The sequence below is a fragment of the Borostomias antarcticus genome, assembly GCF_949987555.1.
Source record: "Borostomias antarcticus genome assembly, chromosome: 19".
Classification (NCBI taxonomy): domain Eukaryota; kingdom Metazoa; phylum Chordata; class Actinopteri; order Stomiiformes; family Stomiidae; genus Borostomias; species Borostomias antarcticus.
Genome location: NC_140252.1, coordinates 3,043,834 through 3,064,008, shown reverse-complemented (window position 1 = coordinate 3,064,008; position 20,175 = coordinate 3,043,834). Strand labels below are relative to the sequence as shown.

General features: G+C 44.0%; 1 protein-coding gene across 1 annotated transcript in view; it reads left to right on the top strand.

The window, feature by feature from the left end:
• Window positions 1–7,724: 7,724 nt before the first annotated feature.
• tmem63a (transmembrane protein 63A) overlaps window positions 7,725–20,175 on the top strand; it is a 38,260-nt gene continuing 25,809 nt past the window's right edge. The window contains exon 1 of the mRNA XM_084453371.1: window positions 7,725–7,833. The gene's annotated coding sequence lies outside the window, so the exon portion shown is untranslated. The remainder of the gene's footprint in view (window positions 7,834–20,175) is intronic.

The window sequence follows — 20,175 nt, the reverse complement described above, 5'->3', positions numbered from 1 at the left end:
ACACATTGCCAACATGATCAATCTGAAATGCATACGGTTGCGTGTCCACCGACAAGCTGTATTTTAGGGCGCTTTAGGGACGAGAAAATAAACTTACATGATATAAAATGGGCACCGCAAACGCGGGCATTTCTGATTATGTCCTCAGTCCAGTCCGTAGGCTATGCTTAGCAACAGGTGACTCCAGTTCTGAAAAGACCGGTTTCCTCTTGAAACAAATAAAGTTTGTCACTAGAGCGCCGATTTGTAGCCTACACCCGTAGACGTAACAGACAGACCATGGTATATAAAATACTAGTCTTTGCACTTAAATACGGCTCGCTCTGAACTCGTATGTCTCCCCCTGCTTCTGTTTCAAGAATGCGCGCGCATGCTGCCAACACCATAAAATTTCCTGCTAATCCCTTTATCCCTTTTGGTTTTCAGTTAGCTCTGTGATGCCATCGCCCAAGAGAACGGCTCCAGCAGCATTGACTCCGTGTACCCCTCTACCCAATCGATGCTGCTCTGCAGATGCTGGTACGTGCAATTTCAGGAACATGTTGCATGCAGGGATATATTTTGAGTTGAATTTAGTTTTATGTCAATGTACTTATAGCCACATCTGTGTTTATCTAGATTTTCAGAGGACGGTACATCAGCAGTTCTCGGACTTACGGGAGCAGCTCCGTGAGCTCACGCAGAGTGTGAGGGAGCTGGCCCAGAGCATACGGCCTGGGGAGTCCAGAGGTGCCCAGGGAGAAGTGCTGGATGTACTGGACCCTGCCCAAACGGAGGAGGAGCTGCAGGTCTTTGAGGCTAAGATGAAGGACCGGGAACATCAGAGGAAGATGGTGGGTGTCTGCAGGGCAGAATTGTATGCCTTATTTTTGCAGGGAAGGGTACAGTAAATGACTGTCTTTATGTTTTGCAGACACAATTATTATTATTATTATTATGTCTTTAGGTATCTGCAGAAGCCCATCTGAGCACAGCCCAGCGTTCCGATGAGGAAGACTTCCCTTCCTAGCTTCCCCCCAGCCCATCTGACGCCCACCCGCAGCCCATCTGGGCACAGCCCGTCATTTTTTTGTAAATAACTTTTTTTAACAGGATGTTTTTTAAAATCCATTTTGTTTTTAGAACTTGTTTATAATGTTGCAGGCCAGACATTGTGTGTACTTTTTTGTCTGGCTAGCCATAGAGTGATTTTGTGTGATATTGTACTTTTTTAATATAATAAATTGTTATAGTAGTTAGTTTAGTTTTTATTTTGTTCACAACTAAAAAATCTGTCCAGTAGCTTTCTTTCAAGGAATTCCAAAATAAAAGTCACGGAAAACAATTACACAACAAAAATAACTTTTTCTTTTTTTTTTACTCACTTGGCATTGGTCCGAATGGTAAACTGTATACTGAAGTAGCCTATGAAGTCTACTGAATCTGATATATACAGAATAATATTTGGAGGGCCTATTCATCAGTTAATAAGTGATAATAATGGGGAACCTTAATCTAAAAATATGCAAGCAAAGACGGTGTCATCATATCGATACAATAATATGGGTAAGACCATTCTAAGAGGAGAAGTCGTTTTTTGTGTGTGTTTTTTAATAAATCTGTATCGGTATCTGCCGATCCTGAGGAAAATAATCGATGATCGGTATCGGCCCAAAAAAATCTGATCGGAGCATCCCTAAAAGCTATCATGTCTCCCTGTCTCATTCTTTCCTGCATTTCAGGCAATGGAGGTTGGTTGTCTTTTTTTGAGAGGCAACAGGGAGAATAATGTGTAAAAAAGTAATTGTTTGGTTGCTTGAATAAATAAATAACTTTTTATGAGATATCTGTTCTCTCTTTTTAGGGAAAAAGAAACATTGAAATTCTGATTAAAATGTTTCAACTGTGAATCTGGACATCTACATAATTGTATTTGGGGTTGTAATTGGGATGGATATACTATGCGCCTCGCAAGAGCCATGTATCTACTCGCACACAGAAATTCTAGTTTCAAAACGCTCCAAAAAGCGTAATTTGCTAATTAAAATCACTAAAAATTTATTAAAAATGGAGGATGCCCCCGGACCCCCCTACCATAACTTGGTTTCGGATCTGTCACCTTTTTCACTCTCGGGAGTTTGCAGGTCTGTTTGAAGCTTCAACCCAGCATTTGTTAAAATAGACCCTTTTGCTTAGGTAAGTGAAGTTTCATGTTTATCTGACACTTGTAGGCTAAATATGAGTGCCTCTCCTAACTAGGCCGACACCGATTTATTTTGACAGAAAAGTGAATTGACCAGCAAAGGACTGTTGTCTGGCATGAGCGAGCGGAATGCGACAACGGGACTGAGAAGGGCAACATTTCAACCAGACATTCCTGTGAAACCAGGTAGTCAAAATAACTAACTTGATATTAAATGGGCACCGCAAACCATGGATGTATTAATAGAACTGGATACAGCCACTCCATTCACTGACCGCTATCACAAATGAAGCCCTATTGAACCACGCCATCTTGGCAAATTTGTAGTCATTTGACTATTTCCGGTGACTTTTGTACTTGCACAGTTGTGCTTTTCTGGCTTTCCGGTGACTTTTGTACTTGCGCAGTTGTGCTTTTCTGGCCTACGCGCGTCCACGAACAAGTTCACGAAATGTAAATGCACGTTCCCGGCTCTCCCCGCTTTGATTTAGCAATGAAAACCGGCTTGCATATTAACCTGTTTTTGTCAAATATATCCATTGGAGACATTATTTTTTTATCCAGGCATCTTAGTTTTAACAGGTTAATTATAGCTGAACATGTTTTGTTTGCTAGTAGATGGTATTCATTCCGTTCGTGATAACATTATTGCAGCCAGGCTAAATTCCTCCAGGTAGCCAGTGACAGGCGAGTTGAAAAGCTTCACTCCCCGCCAGCAGGAGCTTTGGCCGCTGCTACCGCATCTCGGAGTTTGTGGCTGCTATTTCACACTCGCCCTTGATCAATCCCAATACCGATCCATGGTAATAATGAATCAATCTTTCAGATCGGCAGTGCTGCATGCATTTTACAACATCATTGTTAGCTTTATTATCATAGCCTACATTTATCTCTCTAACCTTAGGCTATTGATATAGAAGCTAGAAGCGGTCAACGCCAACGTTGACTGAAAACACCCAAACTTAACCATGTAGGCTAATTATTGTGGATTGTTGAATGGCAGTGTATCGTTTCATTTTTATGCCTACATATAAACTCCTTTCCATTGTATGTGAATAAATTCCTGTTATTCTAAAAAAAATATCCCATTTGAACTATGCACCGGAACCCAACCTATATCTGAACGATTGATTCATTATTACCATGGATCGGTATTGGGATTGATCAAGGGCGAATGTGAAATAGCAGCCATGAACTCAGCGGGTTATCCGAGATGCGGTAGCAGCGGCCAAAGCTCCTGCTGGCGGGGAGTGAAGCTCTTCAACTCGCCTGTCACTGGCTACCTGGAGGAATTTTACCCTGCAATAACGTTATCGCGAACGGAATGAATACCATCTACTAGCAAACAAAACATGTTCAGCTATAATTAACCTGTTAAAACTAAGATGCCTGGATAAAAAAAAAATGTCTCCAATGGATATATTTGACAAAAACAGGTTAATATGCAAGCCGGCTTTCATTTCATTGCATTTCACATAAACGTGAACTTGTTCGTGGACGCGCGTAGGACAGAAAAGCACAACTGCGCAAGTACAAAAGTCACCGGAAATAGCCCAATGACTACAAATTTAGCCAAGATGGCGCGGTTCAATAGGGCTTCACTTTAGATTTCGAATCCTGGGGGCTTTCCGCAAACGCAGGCATTTCTGATGATTTCCTCAGTCCAGTCCGTACGCGTAAGAATGGCGATTTCGTCTGTCTTCCTCTGCTACTGTTTCAAGAATGCGCGCGCATACTTGTGCTGACTAGGCTATAAAAGGGTCTATAATTAACAATTATACAACGGTTAGTTCTGGTTCTTGATTCTGATTGACTGGAAGCCGTGTTAAAATACTTTGTAACACACACCTGGGACCGCATATCATTCCATTTTCAGTATTAATGCGCCTCCCATTTGATCCAATGCATTGTAGTTGTTGTTTTTGCTTGGCAACCCTTTTGTTAGGGGAACTATTTTGCTCGGCGGAATTGAGGGAATGATGCTTCGTTTTGAATAAATCTTAATATTTTACATTGCTGTCTGTTTATTTTACACTAATAGATGTAGTAACCGTTGTATAAAAGCAATAAACCACTCGAGGCCGTGTGTTATAGGGATTTTATAACAGCTAGGGGGGTTTTTGGCACTCCGCTTCACGTCGTGCCTAACGCCCCCTAGCTGTTATAAAATAACTATTAACACACGGCTCGAGTGGTTTATTGCTTAAATATGACCCACGCTCGTTACATAACTTCTACAACATCCAGAGACAAACTATGTCATGGTACCTTGGTATGTCCACACCAAGGATTGAACTCACAACCTTCGCGGCGCACTATCCACTTGGCCACCTCTGACCTGGGAATTCTGTGGAGTCTTTTGGTTTTGATGTTCTGGGACCACTGCCTCTTGTGGTAGCAACAATAGAATTGCAGGTCAACAACAAGAAGAAAGAGGAAGGGAGCGACAAATAGGATTCCCTCTTCTTGGTGTGTCGGCTTACAACCAACACACAAAAACAATTTCACTAGCTAGCTAAGTTTCAAAAGCTAGCTATTCAAGTGAGCCCTCAGCTTTGGTGAGTAAAAGCATATCATCCTGCCTTTGTGGTGCTAGTCCGTGCATTCAGGGTGTGAATTGCTCTTTCCTCTGATCCTTCATTTTATCGCTGGTTTGGATACGTTTTATTCCACCTTCTGGTCTCATTCTAATGTTGAATTGAATACATGGATTTCTCAAAATCGGCCACAGATGGCGCAATTCTGTCAAAATAGATCATCATGCTGAAAGCACCATCACGCATTCACCTATTACACTCCCGGCTGGTCTCAAGTTGAGATCGATGTGAGTGGCTAGTCCCGGAAAACGGGTTGGTACTGTGCTCTGAGCGTCAGGAAATACACAATCTAGGCCCCCAAACAGCAGAGAGGCTGCCTTCATCGGTGGAATCTGGACAAAAATCCCCCCAAAAAGTAATGACAATCAGTAGTTGTGATCAGTGGTTTAATTTTACCAATACATTCCTCTAGATGGCAGTAAGAGACTCATGCAAACTTGTTTACAAATGAAAGGCTAAAATGAATGGCCAGAGTATGTGTGTTCTGTTGTTTTGTTAGGCCTACCTGTTTGGTTTTGTTGTGTGGTTGTTTTTGTCTCCCTCTACTGTTCTCAATCTCAACTCTCAGGGCGCGCGCCTGGTTCAAGTCATCAGTACTCACCTGCTTCCAATTAACTGCTTCAATCAACCTGGTCCCTCCCTTCCTATAAATAGTCCTCTTTGTCAGCTGGTGGCCAACAGTTTGAAGATGGCGCAGTCGCAGTTACAGGAGCAGCTCCAGTGTTCTATGTGCATGGACCTGTACAAAGACCCGGTCACCATTCGGTGTGGCCATACCTTCTGCAAGGCCTGTCTTGAGGTCTGCCGGAACAGCTCAGCGAATCCTGTCTGCCCGCTCTGCAAAAGATGGTTCCCCCAAGCAAAACTCCAAGTTAACTATGTTCTTTGAGACATGGTGGAGAATTTGCTGCCGAGAACCGGACATGAGGTGGTCAACATGAGAGAAAATGGGGTCCTGGAGGCTATGCTGAGGAAGTCTTGGGAACGACTTGCAGATCCTGTGACCCTGGATAACAGCACAGCCCACCCGAGCATCATCATCTTCGGGGCGGCCAGAAACAAAATCAGGGTGGACTGCAACAAGAGGAACCGGCGGTTCAATCATCCTCAACGCTTCAACAACCTGCCCTGCATCATGGGCTCCCGGCCCCTCACCTCGACCTCCTACTTCTGGAAGGTCGAGATGGACTCCTTCACCATCACCCTGGGACAGGGCACACGGCACACTTCCTGGTTTGTAGGCCTGGCCACTCAGGCTGCGGTAGGATACCATTTGGCCAACCAGTTCCGTTGGATCCTGCAGTGCAGGGAAGGGTGCCTGACGGCAGGCGGGATGCTTGTGGATAGTGACGAGTCGAGGAACAATAGTGGCTGGGAGATAGGCATGCGCCACGACACCTGGGAGGGTTCGTTGACATTCTATGATTTGGGGTGCTCCCGACCCCTGTACAAGTTCACCCAGGTGCGGTCTGGGAGCAGGCTGTTCCCCGTGTTCTGTCCTGACCTTGGGGGAGAGCAGTGCTCTGGGGTCATGACCCTTGAATGTTTGTTTGAATGTTTGTTTTAATGTTTTGTTTTTTAAACGTTTTGCTTTAATTTAAATACAATTTTATTATCACTAAGTTTTAAACGTGTATTACTCATGCTTTCTCAGTTCTAATACATGAAGGGGGCGGAGCAAAGGCACAGGCTGGCTATTGACAACACAGGCAAACATGCTGTAACAACAGCCAGGTGACCGGTAGCGATGAGTAATTGAAGTAGTACGCCATTAGGATGCTATGGCTCAATGAAACAATCTGATATCAGGTGGTTTTAATTCGTTTTGACAGTGTGAAAAAAATCAATGATTGTAGCTTTAAGTGTCAATCACTTGAAATCGTTCAAATTAGCGAGAGGGGAGAGGGAGGCAATAGAAAAGCCTTGGAGGAGGAGTGACAAGAAAAAAATAAAAGCCACTGAAAAATGTATATGCACAGCCTATAATGTTATGAAACTGGTACGTTTTATATACATTTGTAAGTGTGTATTATTTTTATGTCCCACGTTACAACAATTATGTTCAAACTGAGAAGGCTCTCACATTGGTCTTTGCCTGGGGCCTCTAAATCATGCATGACACTCAAACACAGGACACACACACAGGGGGGACAGAAACCAAGACAAGCAAAGACACAACCAAACGAAAACATAATCACGGGATTCATGAAGTCTCAAGGGGGAAATTATACAAACATAGTTCAGTCTCCAGGACCGGACACAAATACTACACTGTTACTGTGTGTGTCACACCCCCAGCTTCATTCACACTAAACAGTAGTTTACAGATCCACTTAACAGAAGTCCAGAATATCCAGCCAGTGCTCCTGAGGTCAAGACTTGAAGGCATATCGATTGTATTGACCAGCTTGAACCATTAGTAATTGAAGACGATCAAGCCAGCAAAAGAGCCTTATCAGGGCTGCCAAGTTTGACCAAAAGTTCGGAGTGAGATTTTTTCACTTAGTCACAAGCACCACAGAAAATCGTGCCTAGGGCCTCCAAAAGTCTAGAGCCGGTTCTGTATATTCCCCCAACTCCATTCTGAATGATATGATTTGTGTACAGGGAGGGGTAAACGCATCTCGGCGGGGGGACGGAGCTCGACGCAATAACCGGCAAGGACAACAAAATAAGAACCCGCAGGACTGGGCCAAGAGATTTGAGCTCTGAATGGTTTCCGAGTCGCAAGCCTACAGGCACGCACGCTCATTGATGCACTCGATTTAACTCCCCTAGTTTGCCGATAAAACTGTGAGCCTACCTTCTATAGTTTTTACTGAAAGAGGCCGTTAACTCCGTCCACACGGGCTGTGTTGGGCTACAAAACACGTGTGCCCACCCATTTCTAACCAGTCGCCACGTTGGATGAGAGACCTCCTGCAAACCCAGTGCGCAGATGCGGATCTAACTCCTCGCAGATGACTTGTACCAGGCTCGTCCAGCACACCATCAAGTGGGGTTTCCCCACGAAGTTCCGATTTTGCAAGCTTTCTAGTTTGGGAGACTATTCAGGTAGGATACTGTATGTTGTCTATCACAGTCCACAATGTATATGTCATGAGTTGAGTCCCATACTAAAGCTTACGTGCCACTAGCTAACGCACAATGTGTAGCCAGCTGCTAACGTCTATCTAGCCTAACGTAACCCTTTAGTACAGTAACGTTCAGTTAAATAGTGTCATCGATTAACGTTAACAACGTTAGACAACTGCTTACAATGCAGAATAAAGCTGCATTGTAAGCAGTTAACGTTAACTCTCGCTAAATAGATCGTTGTCTTATTTGGACTCTAGATAATGACTCAAAACCCAAACAAAACTCTTAAAGGTGCAGTACCGTCAGGTGATTTGGCTCAGAAGCACTTTTTGTTCAACGTTTTCATTAGGCATACATCCCAACAGCAATTAATAAATAATTATTAATGCTGTGAAATAAATACCTAAATAAATAGGCCTACACCTGGATCATCAAACTCAAAGTAGGCTAAAAAGCAAATAATAATGAAAACTCAGAGGCCTATGTACAGTAGGCTACCTGACATGTTTCTTGCTTCTGGCGATTTGTCTCTCCTACCAGCATACACCTGCCCTCTTACCTGTTAGGGCCAAACAGTTAGGCCTACATGTCCAACAGTGCATAACATATTTCCTTCACTATTCATTTCCTCTATTAATGATTGTGTTTCACTGCGGAGAATCTGAATGTCGTTCTCACTCCCAAGAGTAGGCTATATCCAGGACATTTTGTTAAAGTTCAATGAGATAACTTTGTATAGTTCAATATTCACCTTTACTTGCTATTAGTTTATGAATTGGCCTTAGCAAGACCCCAAAAATCATTTTCGTGATATGAGACAGTGTTACACCTCCCGGGTACGGTTGTGGGTGTAGCAGGTCTAAATTACCCTAAATAGGATGTAAAACAGAAAAGAATTAGACGAAGGCAGGATGTGTGTTTCTCCAACGGCAGGTCTCAAAGCAGTGGTATTTATAGAATTAGACGAAGGCAGGATGTGTGTTTCTCTAACAGCAGGTCTCAAAGCAGTGGGATTTATTAAACTATAGTTCTTGTCAGTGCATGGTAGTTGTCTCTTTCTTTTAGAAAAGCATATATGGCAATCATACTCCACATGTACAGTAGTGTTAAACACTTTCTCAAAACTCAAAATAAAAATACAAAACTCTAATCTAACATTTCCTTAACAATACAAAAATAAACTATTCATATTTGCTTTGCTTTCCTTTTACCAATAAAAGTATGGGTACTATAGTATTATAATAGCTCTCCATCCATGTTGTGTATTCACTCTGATGTGACAAGGCAATGCTACTGTATGAACTGTAAATGTACCCTGTTAACTAACCTAGCCAAGACCAAATAGAAAAATTACATCCTTACAAAATATACTCAGAATAGATCGAACTCTATATAGACTAATACATACCTCATTCAAATATACAGGTCCTATGTGTTAAACCGGAGTGTTCAGTAACCTAGCTTAGCAGGCCTAGTTAACATCTCCCGCATCTGAAGACAATAGACTGGCTACGTGAAACGGCTGGCTCTAGCCAGTCAAACATCCAGTCTTCGGACTAAAATTACAAAGATCTTCGAAAATTACTACAACTACATTCAGAAGTTCAATACTAAATCTATATGAAAACAATATACGAATGTATAGGAGCGCTTTTCATCTATGTGGGTCTTTCAAAATAAAAAGTGTCCCTTCATCGGCCATTGATGTTAACTACTGACGAAGCATAACAGTAGCTAGCCTAGCAATAGCCCTTCTCAGTCCTGTAGTCGCATGCTCGCTTATGCCAGACAACAGTCCTTTCCCGCTCCATTCACTTCGCCGTCAAAATAAATCGGTCGGCTTATTTAGGAGAGGCGCTCATATATTTACAAGTGTCATAAACATGAAACTTCACTTACCTAAGCAAAAGGGTCTATTAAAACAAATGCTGGGTTTTGAAGCCTCGGCGCTACCATTAAATAAGTTATTTAGACACGTTCTGTCCAAGTGAAATTATTTTTCCGAGGTAGTCTTCTTCTGTGGTGGTGGCGGTCTCTTCAAAGCACTGCCACCACCACAGAAGAAGACTACCTCGGAAAAATAAATTCACTCGGACAGAACGCGTCTAAATAAGCTAATGACGTAGCGCATTGACGTAGCGCAAGTAAGATCAGCCTGGAAGGCTCATACAGCGCAGTGAGCGCACACGTGAATGAACGGTGCTTGAAAAGAGCACTCTACTCTCCGTGGATCTGCTTGTTGTTGTGCATCGAACGAAACGAGCTGTGAAATTATTTGGGGGCCTATCTCTAGCCTGCAAGGTAAAGCTACTAGGCTACTAATTGTCTAACATTTCTGTTGTGTTAACAGGTGAACCAACGTACGTAAACTATTCACAGCAAGCAAACTTGTTGTCATCTAAAGCTATGCTACGTTAGCTGACTGGGACTGTCTCGTGACTAGCTAACGTTACCTAGCTAATGCACCTAACCATATTGTGCCCATACTTGCCAACCCTCCCGATTTTCGCGGGAGACTCCCGATTTTCAGTGCCCTCTCCCGGTTTTCTCCCGGGGTCATATTTCTCACGCATTTCTCCCGATTTCTGACAATCAGATTTACTCACGAGTCACGACCTGTTTCATTCTTACACAACGCTCCAAATCTTACTGTTTCCACTCGGACTTCAGTACAGCTACACCGTTGTTTGGTTTCCATGGTAGCTGTGTAGTCAGGAGTGCGTTACAGGACTTTCTCCCTGAGGATCTGGCGTCTACCGTCTCTTGACTGACAGAAGAGAGAATGAGCTCTTCAAAGAAAAAAAAATACTCATGTAAATTCCAGCAGTAGAGTTTACATTTCTCAGAGTTTTTGAGGAAAGGGATATGATTTATGATATATAATTTATACAGATATTGCCCATTCAATTTCAGTTCAATACCTCGTGAAATAAAATTAGGCCTATTGAACAATATAAATCCTATTGCTGTGTGCTTTTTATTTTGTAATTTTTTAATCCTTTTCATAATGGAAAAGGATTTAACAAAACAAGCGTCACATATATATGACATTGCTGGCTAGAATAACTAGTGTTGGGAAATACGTTTTAACAACTGGTCAGTTGATATGTTGCACAGCTATCGAGCAGGACAATATCATTAGGGCTAGGTTAGGTAGCTAGCAAAGTCTGCTTGCCCAGCTGGTATGGTCATTCCTATGGAATAGCTTAGTAGTTTGTTATTTAATAATGGGTTGACTAATCACTAGATCAGTCGTTTGGCTGCTAAGAAAGCTAGTGAGAGCACCTGTTGCACAGTTCTTGATTGGACACACCATCTCAACACCCAGCACGCAAGCAGTTGGACAATATTATCAATATTCAACAAGAGCGTGAGATCATTCATAACAGGGGTCTCAAACTCGTGGCCCGCCACACCACTCTATCCGGCCCGCGACATGGTGTCAGAAATATAATGTAATCCGGCCTGCAAAATAATTTATTGTAAACGGCGCCGGCAGCCAGGCCTACAATGCGAAATTCAAGTCGCTCAAACGTGGGGCGAAATTCTGTTATTGTGCGCAGCCCGCGAGGTGAACGCTGCATACAGTCACAGGTGCAATCAATCCACACGCGACTATGAACTATGAACAGAATGCAGCTCGCCACCGAGAGGCTGTTTTCATGGTTAACTAACGTTAGGAACACAGACGGTTTCAAGAAAGATGGACATTGCAGTATTTTTTGTGGAGTTCAATGGAAATGCTCCCTGCCTGATATATGCAAGAACAAAGATGCCGTTCTAAAGGAATATAATGTCAAGAGCTATTTATTACTAAACATGTGTCATAGGGAGACGAGAGGAAAAAACGAGCCACACAGCTGAGAAGGCTAAGATAAGTGTCTAGCAACAAATAGAATAGTAGCCTACAAATGTATTCAAGTGTCTGGTAAGAAATGGAAACAAACTTGAACTTTAATAAATGCAAGTAGCTACAGGTCCAGGGCAGGCTTACGTAGTGATGCATCTTGTAGCTAAAACAGAATAAAGTACAAATGTAGGCTATTCAAGATAAAATAAAAGTAAAATATAAAAGTAAGATGCTCGTCCTTTGGGGGTTAAGGCCCAATCCCAATACTCCCTTAGCCATAGCCCCTAGTTCTGGAGTACCGTTGACTGGATAGTGGCCCTTCAGAACAGAGCCACAAGAGGAAGGGGTGAAATCTTTACCTAAGAAATGGGACACCACTCGCTACGTCTTCAATCGGAATTGTATTTGTCTGATTTTCTGTGGAGTCTCTGGGTTGTTACAGTATGATTAATATTATTATAGTGACAAATCTGACCAAATGTTGTTAGAACGTCCACTAACCCTCGATATGCCCCCTAGTCCTAGAAGATAGAAGGAATGGGACACACTACCCTACACAGCGGCCACTATCAGAGCCCAGTTCAGCCGATAACGATAGTTTTAAAAATGTCCTATTGGCGCTGATTAATCAGCAAATGCTTTGTTAATGCTTTTGCACCTTGGCTATTCTCATAAATGCATGCTGACATCCATCAATACGTTCTAAAATGTGTACTAGGTACTGACTCGTGTGTGATTGCGGCTTACGACATGTACTCTGTCTCACACGTAGACAGTGCAACATTTGGCTGCTTTGGTTTTTCAGGAAACCAAAGGACCATTTTCCTCTAGGCTAACACAATAACCGGTTGTATTGCATCTGTGGGTTACATCAGCTGCCCAGTCTGCATGACTGTATACCCATAGTCCTAGTCCCTCATTGCCACATTTCCTGTAACACAACACGTTGTCAACCGTGCCTTTTTAGAGATATCTCAGTACATTGTTCACAATAATTCACTGCTCTACTGTTGGCTCACTGACATTTTGCTCACTACTTAGATTAGATCGTATCTAGTAGCCTACTTGTAGTCAGATAGATTAGGCCAGTATTTCCCAAACTTTTTTCTGGGGACCCACTTTTTAATAATGACAAACCATCGTGACCCAGTTCCCAATGGGCCTTATCTCTAAAACGTGGAGAGATGGCAGAGTGTAGCTGATCACCCTCTCAGCGGAGTAGATGATACGCTGCAGTCTGGCCTTGTCTTGTTAATGGTAAAATGTCAATCACAACGGCACACATTGTACAGTATATATAAAAACGTTGCACACACAATAACACATTGTACACACACTAGGACTGCCCCCTGAAAGTCAACAACTCAAATCATCAGTCAGAGACCCTTTAAGTGGCCCAATTAAGGATGTAGTATTTTGTGATATGTCGCCCCTACAGGTTCACTTTTGCACAACTGTTGTAAAACGGTAAATACTATGCGCGTTGAGGACAGCAGAACAAATCATACAATGCTGCACTTTATGGCTCCTGACAATCCTATAGGTGTGACTAGCCAACTAGCGCTGCAATGATAATTAGCTAATAAAACTAACTCAGTTCCACAAAAACTCACAACACGTCAGATCGCAAACTCTAACTCAACTAAGTTACACTAACTAGCAAACGCCAGCCTAACACATGTGATGTAGTCACTATAGCATGCATCCTCAGACATTCACAGCTAACACAGTCAAACATCAAGCAAATCTAACAACATAAGACAGGCATCATCAACTGGTGGCTCAGGGGCCAAATCCGGCCCCCCAAAGCTTCCCTCAGAAGTATTTTGAATAAAAAAAAAAAATCTTTCAATATTGAAGTAACACCAAAAATAGTATATTTGGGATCGACATCAAACTCTTGTTTGACATTTCGTTTCATTTTATTCTTCACATGCACAATGACAGTAGGCTAAATGTTGCTTTCAAGAGTCCTTAGAACGGAACGTGTTCACAGTGGCTTCTAAGCACTAAAGCAGGCCAAAGTAATTTAGGTGGAATAAGGTGGTGACAACGGATAGGCTAGCAAAAGCAATTGGAATCCTGCGAAAAAGAAAATTAGAAGAAATTTAGATTTTACAACCTATCGTTCAAGAGTTACAGACCAAAAGGTAAAGTGGGCTGTTATAGCGCCACCGTGAGGCCCATCAGTGTAATTATTTTTTCCCCGAGTAGGACTCTTGGCTGTTAACCTCTCTACCAAGGTTGGTAACTGTAGGCCTTAAGCCTAATTATCATGGCTCTTGGTTGCAGGCATTCCATTCCATGGCAACCAAGAGCCATGAGACATGAGCCATGAGCCATTTTATGAAGTATAAATTAGGCTTTAAGGTTTCAGAGATAAAAATATTTGAACTGGAGATTTTCCCTATTCCCATTCAAGTCAATGGGGAATTTTAATTCACTAATAAATTAATATAAATTAAACTATCAAAGATATTGCTTAGCAATGAGGAAGCACACGATTCCCAATGAAGCTGACATATGACTCGTGTGTGTGCCGTTAGAACTGTGGGAGGAGTAGCGTGGAAAAACCTTTGGGGTTGCTCTAGATCCAAACCAAACAAACAAACAACAAAACAAACCAACAAATAAAGTCGACCAAGTACTAGAGTGTGTTGCCCTTCGGGACAACCACACTAATGACGAGGAGAACGTGGAATCAGGGAGAGAGGTGGAGATGAGGACGTGAGTAGGCTACGCAGATGGGGAGGAGTCTTTGATGGGCGAATTTACAAGTAGTATGCTGGCCAGTGGTTTGATGCATGTCATTTTGGCCTAATTATTACATTACTGTAAGCCTCACAGCTAAGCAAGTGGGCATTTGTGCTGTGAAATGATGGGCATGCTTCGCGCTTCGCAGAGTTCGTGCTTGCACACATACAGGCTGTGTTCCGGGACCTCCTGATGTATAAATTAAGCACTGGGGTGCAGTATAGGTCTTATGAGTCTGTACATCACTGTTGGGCAAGTTACTGAAAATGAGTCCCGACTCCCGCAGTCTCCCCTCGGCCGGCAAAGAGAGGAACACATCATCAGATCTCTGGCTTGAACAGGCGTATTTGATTTGACTGACACAGTTCTGGCCCTAACATACTGTACACATCACACACCATTTTGCATTGCCATTTGCACCGTCCTGTCTTTGCACTGTCCTGTCTAGTCCTTTCACCCTGTCTAATGTTGTCTACACATGCACCAACTGAACAGAACAAATTCCTAGTGTAAAAACCTACCTGGAAATAAAACTGATTCTGATCCTGCTTGTATACCTGGCTAATGTGATGTGTGCTTGTTTACCTGGCTAATATGATAAGTAGGCCTGCTTGTTTACTTGGCTTATATGATAGGTAGGCCTGCTTGTTGTAACTTGGCTAATGTCATAGGCGGGCCTGCTTGTTTACCTGGCTAAAATGATAAGTAGGCCTGCTTGTTTACTTGGCTAATATGATAAGTAGGCCTGCTTGTTTACCTGGCTAATATGATAGGTAGGCCAGGCCTGCCTGTTTACCTGGCTAATATGATAGGTAGGCCAGGCCTGCTTGTTTACCTGGCTAATATGATAGGTAGGCCTGCATGTTTACCTGGCTAATATGATAGGTAGGCCAGGCCTGCATGTTTACCTGGCTAATATGATAGGTAGGCCAGGCCTGCTTGTTTACTTGGCTAATATGATAGGTAGGCCTGCATGTTTACCTGGTTAATATGATAGGTAGGCCAGGCCTGCATGTTTACCTGGCTAATATGATAGGTGGGCCTGCTTGCATTTTAGTATTGCATTCCAGTCCGGTGTACAAGAGGAGATCACAACATGCATTTGGGGTGCAGCGTTCAGTCTATTTCTGTGTTTTGATTTCACTTTCGTGAGACAGAAAATCCCACTTCACACTTGTGGTTGTGAAATTAGAGGCAAAATGCGGGCAGACATTAGGTGTGTCTGAATAAGTCCAGTTAAATGTGTCATCTGTGTCAATTACATCACGTTCTTCTAGGTGCTGTAACACAGTGGGAAACATGTTTGGGCATGGGTTTGGCCGTCTGAGTTGTGCAAGTCGCAGCTTCAGAGACTTTTGGAAAACAAGAACATGTTTCCAGTTTCGGAAAACATCATCACGCTCGGGCCTTTATGTCATGTTCATCGGATGCTGTTGCACACATCTCAGTATCGTCATAGCAACACAGCTTAGTTTGAAGTCTGCACACGGCATGGTCTCGTCACTTTATGTGACATGAATAGTGAACGACTTGAATGACTGTCAGTCCCTTCAAAACCATAGCTACTAGCAGGCAAACACTCAACATCTCACCAGTGTTTCTCAGTGCTGCTATTACTGTCTCTGCTGTTTTGTCCTAGTTCAACTGGAGGAAGATCTGTGACATCCACACATTTATTTCAGCAATACATTCTGTTAAGCGGTCAATTGAGCTGTAGTCAAGGGGTGTCACAGAAATGTAGAGCTGGGTGTCATCAGCATAGCTATGGTTGATAATGCTGTTCCTTCTCATGACATCACATAGGGGTAACATGTACAGACTGAAAAGTAGGGGCCCTAGAATAGATCCTTGTGGAAGCCCACATGTCATCTTGGTGTTTTTTGATCTGTGGTCACCAAGGGTGACGAAAAACTCTCGGCCAGTTAAATCCATCCTGAACCAGTCACGGACAGGTCCGGAAAGGCCTACACAGTTTACCAGTCTTCGAATGAGGATATTATGGAGCAGCCGACCGGGGCTTACCCATGTGAGACAGCTGGTTCAGCTCACTGCAGACGTTGGTAAGGTTGAGCTTCAGGGCAGAGATTTATCTCGCCTTACCACAGGCTCGGTCCATGTAGTTCAACAGGACACCTTCCTTCTCCTTCAGCATCTCCTTCAGCCAGTTCACCTCCCCCTGCAGTGTGGTGATCCTGTTGCTCCTCTAGTCACACTTGGAGCAGCGGGTGGGGGATGGAGGGTCCCGGGGACAGCTTCGGTTAACAGAGCTGTCCCGCATGCTCAAAGATCAAATAAAATCTGTCCAGCAACAGGCCCAGGCGAGCTATGGGCTCTAATAAAAATAATAATATAAAATAAGATGATAAAAGTATATATTTTTTTTAAATGTGGCTACTATGCAGAGAGGCTTGAGGTGAAACTTACAGGCAAGGGCTCTTATAAAAAGACCCTGCTGTGTTAGAGAGATGTTAGATAGGCCATTATGGGTAGAGGGAGTCAGCGACAGATTGCAGCACACCGTGTAGGGGTGTACAGATACGTGTACATGTGTCTCACCAGCTTATTGGTGGCTTGCAATACAGTTTACTTAGTTTGACACTGATCAAACATCATCATCATCATCATCATCTTCATCCGCTTATCCAGGGTCGGGTCGCGGAGGCAGCAGCTCCAGCAGGGGGCCCCAGACATCCCTTTCCCTAGCAGCATCAACCAGCTCTGCCTGGGGAATCTTTAGCCGCTCACAGGCCAGTGCGGAGATGTAGTCCCGCCACCTAGTCCTGGGTCTACCCCGCGGCCTCCTCCCAGCCGGACACGCCTGGAACACCTCCCTAGGGAGGCGCCCAGGAGGCATCCTCACTAGATGCCCGAACCACCTCAACTGGCTCCTTTCGACGCAAAGGAGCAGCGGCTCTACTCCGAGTCTCTCCCGGATGACTGAACTTCTCACCCGATCTCTCAGGGAGACCCCAGCCACCCTCCGGAGAAAACTCATTTCGGCCGCTTGTATCCGTGATCTCGTTCTTTCGGTCATGACCCATCCTTCATGACCATAGGTGAGGGTGGGGACGAAGATAGACCGGTAGATCGAGAGCTTTGCCTTTTGGCTCAGCTCTCTTTTCGTCACAACAGTGCGGTATAGCGACTGCAGAACCGCACCAGCTGCTCCGATTCTCCGGCCAAACTCCTTCTCCATGGTTCCCTCACTCGTGAACAAGACCCCCAGATACTTGAACTCCTTCACTTGTGGTAAGGACTCATTTCCTACTCGGAGCGGACAGGCCACCGGTTTCCTGCTGAGAACCATGGCCTCAGATTTAGAAGTGCTTATTCTCATCCCAGCCGCTTCACACTCAGTTGCGAACCTATCCAGAGAGTGCTGGAGGTCGCAGGCAGCTGATGCCATCAGGACCACATCATCTGCAAAAAGCAGTGACGTGATCCCCAGCTCACCGAACTGCAAACCCACCTCCCCCCGGCTACGCCTCGATATCCTGTCCATGAAAATCACAAACAGGATTGGTGACAAAGCGCAGCCCTGGCGGAGGCCAACACCCACCGGAAAGGCAGACGACTTACTGCCGAGGACCCGGACACAGCTCTCGCTCTGGGTGTACAGGGATTGGATGGCCCTAAGTAGGGACCCCCTCACCCCATACTCCCGCATAACCCTCCACAAGACCTCTCGGGGGACCCGGTCGTAAGCCTTCTCCAAGTCCACAAAACACATGTAGACAGGTTGGGCAAACTCCCAAGCCCCCTCCAAGATCCTTGCGAGAGTGAAGAGCTGGTCGGTAGTTCCACGACCAGGACGAAATCCACATTGTTCCTCTTCGATCTGAGGTTCGACTATCGGCTGGACCCTCCTTTCCAGCACCTTGGAGTAAACTTTCCCTGGGAGGCTGAGTAATGTGATGCCTCTATAATTCGCACACACCCTCTGGTCCCCTTACTGATCAAACAGCTGTAGCTATATAGGTAGAATAATTAACAACTAGGAATGGTGCTCAGAGAGCACAGACATCTGTCCTGAATGCATTCCGTGGCTCTGTACACACAGTTTCATGAAAAGCAGTCTGGTAGTTTTTGTTTAATCCTAGACCAAAAAATTAATGGAGGTGAATGAGTGGCTGTATTCGGCCGGCTCTGTGGCGCCCCCCTTGGGTCACAGCCAGCGGGGGGGTAGTGCGGTGCACTCTGGGTTCTTCCCCCACACACCCCAGTCCAAACCCTGTGTCTCTAGCACCCTCACATAGGTAGCTGGCTTTGTTCTAAGTTTTGTTTTCATTTTGTGTAATCCTAGTCTGAAAAAGACTGGAGGTGAATGCGTGGCTGTATTTGTCTGGCTCAATGGCGCCCCCCTTGGGTCACAGCAGACAGGGAGCAATGCGGTCAAACCCCAGTCCAAACCCTGTGTCTCTAGCACCCCCTCACAGGGAGCCGGATTCCTTTTTTAGTCCTTCCTGTTTTAATTTGTGGCTCCAGCCCATGATTCGGAACTGCTCCAAAATGTAATGGGTTCTACGGTGCCCCCCTCCACCGAGTTTCATGAACATCGGTGAGGTAGTTTTTGTGTAATTCTGGTTAAAAAAATTAATAGAGGTGAATAGCTGTTTGGGTTTGGGTGGCCTGTGGACCCAATCCGTGCTTTGGATCTGCTCCAAAATTGAATGGCTTCTAAGTTGGACCATGCTACACCCCTCCACCAAGTTTCGTGAAAATCGGTCCAGTAGTTTTTGCGTAATCCGGCTAACAAACACACACAGGCACGACACCAACAACATTACGTCTTGCCCTGCGCTGTCGCTGGGGTGGAGATTAGTGTAACTGACTAGCTAAGTCTGCTGGCTACTGTTTCTTACAGCTTGTGCACAGCGTAGGTCAGAGATGATGTGTTTCCCACCTCTGATAATGCTGCTTAAAGGACAGGTAAAGTAAATCACCTAAAACAATAAGCAACAAAAACTCAAGCATAATATAAAAACAACGGGCATGAAACTCCAATTAACAACTACGTCATCGACTGACATCCTCATCCTAACAATCATCATCATCAAAATGATATGCAACCAAATGGTGACAATTACAGTAAGTACACAGCCTAGTCCTCTTTGTCACATCTGAACCATTTTTTTTCTGATTTCTTCACCTACGCCCATTAATGCATTTTGTGGCTCTATGCGTGATCGGATCCACTCCAAAATGTAATTGTTTTTTAGTTGGTCCATGCTACACACTTCCACAGAGTTTTATTGAAATCGGTTTAGGCGTTTTTGCGTAATCCTGCTAACGGACGGACGAACAACCAACAAACCAACACGCCATCGAAAACATTACAACTCCTTTCCTATACAACTCTTGAACCTAACAGCCATGAAATCAGTTGAGCTCCCTGTAGTGTAGCACAAATGGTTATCCTGATTAAAATAGTCAAAATATATTGTCACTAAAATATATTGGTACTACACCATAAACAATCTGATGAACTAGGCACATCCATATCTGACTAACTCCGTCTTCCACCTTGAGACATCTCAGGCTTTCGTAGTGAGAGGGCACAAGGTACGTGCTCGTAACAATAAAATGATCCCAACCAATTTTTTTTGCAATGTTTGTGGTTTGTTTTTTAAAACTTTGGGGACACGATTGAACCATGAGTAACTGGCATAGCCGAAGTGGCTTTGAACAAGAGAACCTGCCAGTGTTGGAGAAAT